General features: G+C 41.4%; 1 pseudogene; it reads left to right on the forward strand.

Annotated features, from left to right (window-relative positions):
* The first annotated feature begins 1,307 nt into the window (after positions 1-1,307).
* Positions 1,308-2,310, forward strand: LOC126951010 (mitotic checkpoint protein BUB3-like; annotated as a pseudogene).
* Positions 2,311-3,626: the final 1,316 nt, after the last annotated feature.

Consider the following 3,626-nt stretch of genomic DNA (forward strand, 5'->3'; position numbering starts at 1 on the left):
GTGTCTAATCAATTTCAAGTATGTAACAGAACAAGTTAGAGGGACAAATAATTGAATTCTAAATACCACACTTGTTGCAATCTCATGGGTTTATTAAGGCCATTCATCACAAAGGACAACCCCTTTTTAAAAAATTGTTAGTTTTTTGCTTTTGTTTTGGTTTTGTTTTTTGTTTTTGTTTTTGTTTTTGAGATGAAGTTTCATTCTTGTTGCTCAGGCTGGAGTGCAATGGCATGACCTTGGCTCACTACAACCTCTACCTCCCAGGTTCAAGTGAGTCTCCTGCCTCAGCCTCCCAAATAGCTGGGATTACAGGGGTGCACCATCATGTCCGGCTAATTTTGTATTTTTAGTAGAGATGGGGTTTCACCATGTTGGCCAGGCTGGTCTCAAACTCCTGACCACAAGTGATTCACCTGCCTTGACCTCCCAAAGTGCTGGAATTATAGACATGAGCCACCGCGCCTGGCCCAATTCTTAGCTTTTCAAATATCAGTGACTGGTTGGTTGTGTGGAGGGATGGAAGAAGTGACCAGGAGGCATGAGAAAGAGTTAAATTGCAAAGGAGCATGAGAGAAGCTTTTGAGAGCAGCACTGTTCATTATTTTGACAGTGGTAATGGTATTGGGGCCCAGAAAACAATACCCCAAAGCATAGCACCCTGGCATGCTAAGTACTTTGAATTAAGACTAGAAGACCTCAGAAGCAAGATCTATGACCTTCTCCTGCCCTCTTGTCTCCTGCCTCATTCGCCCCTGAGCTGAGCCTCGGAAACCAGAATTCTTCTTCCCCATAGCAGATCATAGAAACTAGAACCCTTCTTCCCCAAAGAAAGTCATAAAACCTAAAACGGTCACTCTCTTCCTTCTCCCATATTTCTCTCTTGAAGACCTTCATAGACTCACAGCCAGGAGGAAGAAATGCCACACACACAGACCAAAAAGAATCTGGACAGGCCTTGCTGGGTCTCCCCACTCAGTCTACTACTATTAGATCCTACTCCTTCTGTCCAATCCCATTTCTACATGGCTGTAGAACCCAAGTATAAAAATAGTGCTCCCTGGGGCTTTGGGTCTTCATTTCTGGAGACTCCTCTGTCATGTAAAACTTTGAATAAACAAATTTGTTATGCTTTACTCTTGTTAATCTATCTTTTGAGGGCGGAACGGGGAGGCGGAGCGGGGAGGCGGAATTGGGGAGGCGACAACGACGATGAAGACAACACGAGTGAGGTGAGGGAACTGCTTGCGGGAGCAGACTCTCCAGGGACTTCCCGGGCCATCAGCTGGCAGGGCAGATCACAGGGGATGACCCGTTCTAATGAGCTCAAGCTGACCTAGCCACCAGAGGATGTCATCTCCTCGGAGAAGTTCAGCCCCAACACCTCCCAGTTCCTGCTTGTCTTCTCCTGGGACACGTCAGTACTCCCCTACAATGTGCGGGACACGTGCTCAGGTAATGGCTCCCGCTCTCAGGTCCATGTGCTCAGATACCAACACACTGGTGCCGTCCTGGACTGAGCCTTCTACAATCCAGCGCAGGCCTGGAGAGGAGGACTAGATCATCAATTGAAAATGCATTATTTGAACACTGATCAAGAAAATCTTGTTGGGACCCATGATGTCCCCATCAGATGTGTCGAATACTGTCCAGAAGTGAATGTGGTGGTTACTGGAAGTTGGGATCAGACAGTTAAATTGTGGGATCCCAGAAATCGTGGTAACGCCAGGACCTTCTCTCAGCCTAAAAAGGCATATACCTTCTCAGTGTCTGGAGACCGGCTGACTGTGAGAACACTGGGCCTCAGAGTGTTGGTGTGGGGCTTATGGAACATGGGTTATGTGCAGCAGAGCAGGGAGTCCAGCCTGAAATACCAGACTTGCTGCATACAAGCATCTCCAAACAAGCAGGGTTATGTATTAAGCTCTATTGAAGGCAGAGTGGCAGTTGAATACTTGGCCCAAGCCCTGAGGTACAGAGGAAATATGCCTTCAAATGTCACAGACTAAAAGAAAATAATATTGAGCAGGTTTACCCAGTTAATGCCATTTCTTTCCAGAATATCCGTAATACATTTGCCATAGGTGGTTCTGATGGCTTTGTAAATACTTGGAATCCATTTAACAAAAAGCAACTGTGCCAGTTGCATCGGTATGCCATGAGCATCACATCACTTGCCTTCAGTAATGATAGGACTATGCTTGCAATAGCATCATCATATATTATAAAATGGATGACACAGAACATCCTGAAGATGGTATCTTCATTCACCCAGTGACAGATGCAGAAACGAAACCCAAGTGCACTTAATCATCACCTGAAGGTGGTTTCTCTATGGAAAGCTTTGTTTGCTTCCTACAAATACATGCCTATTCCTTAAGGGATGTGTTATAGTGACTGCGGAGTTCTCTGTTTTCTGTCTCGCAAGAAACTTGTCTACGTACCTTAATACTTTGTTTAGGATGAGGAGTCTTTGTGTCCTTGTACAGTACTCTGAAGAATTCCCTCTTCTATTCCCTAGCAAGCCCAGTTGCTGTATATGAACAGTTTGAGCTCTTTTTGTAATATAATCTAAACCTTATTTCTGTGCTAATAAATCAGATTCAGAACCCTTAGGAAAAAAAAAAAAAAGTAAATTTGAGACAGAAAGTGAGAAAACCAGGAGGAGGGAGGCCACCCAGTTTACACTAGGAAGTTCTGGGCACTGGAGGACGGCAGGATGAAGACGTTGTGATGGAAAAGGTACACAAATAATAGTTGTGGTCATTAGATAACTATATGCCATAAATTGCATTATATGCAAACTAATCCTTACTGGTTTTAGTGGCATTGCTAAAACATTTGTTCTTTAAAAATACTTACAAAAGTAGCCCTTAAATAATCAATGACCTGTGACTGTGCAGGAACACTGTTCACTTATTAATATTCTCTAAATGCATTATTCTCCTTAAATATAGAAAGCAGAAGATAGAATTATTGTCACTTTGATAATAGGTTCTGTTAAATTTCATATGCACATAGTCAAGCCAGGAAATACCAAGATACATAGGCTTAAAATTCCTACATAAATATTAGAGTAAGAAAACCCCACATAATAAAGAATTTCTAAGTGAGTCAATCCCCACTGAATCTATGTTAAAAACAGTATGAACAGAACATGTTTAAAATGAAAAAAAAAATCATATAACTGGTAGTTTTCAATTAATACTCTAAAACACTGAGTTTCTGTTACCATTGCCCTCTAATTTTTTTTTTAAGATCCACAAATTTGTTAAAAATATATTTCAAGGTCACATTTCAGACCATATTGAAATATTAAAGCATTACTATTGTAAAAATAGTAACATTTTATTAGAAGTGCCAGGAAGCTGAATTTGTTTCATTTTTTCATTAGTAGTCAAAAACACCTTCTATGTTAAACTAGAGGATCATCTATCATTACAGGGTATCTTATGGTTCACCCTGGAAATGTCCACTAGGACTACCTGGTATAAAAGAATATTCATTAATAATCATTGAACTTGAGTAAAAGGAAGCACTTCAACTTGGAAGAAAACCTGCTGTCACTCTAGTAGCATCCTAATGGCTTTCCCAGAGTAAAGGCTTTAATGGAGATTTTTTTTTTT

The sequence above is a fragment of the Macaca thibetana genome, chromosome 3 (assembly GCF_024542745.1).
Source record: "Macaca thibetana thibetana isolate TM-01 chromosome 3, ASM2454274v1, whole genome shotgun sequence".
In the NCBI taxonomy this organism is placed as follows: domain Eukaryota; kingdom Metazoa; phylum Chordata; class Mammalia; order Primates; family Cercopithecidae; genus Macaca; species Macaca thibetana.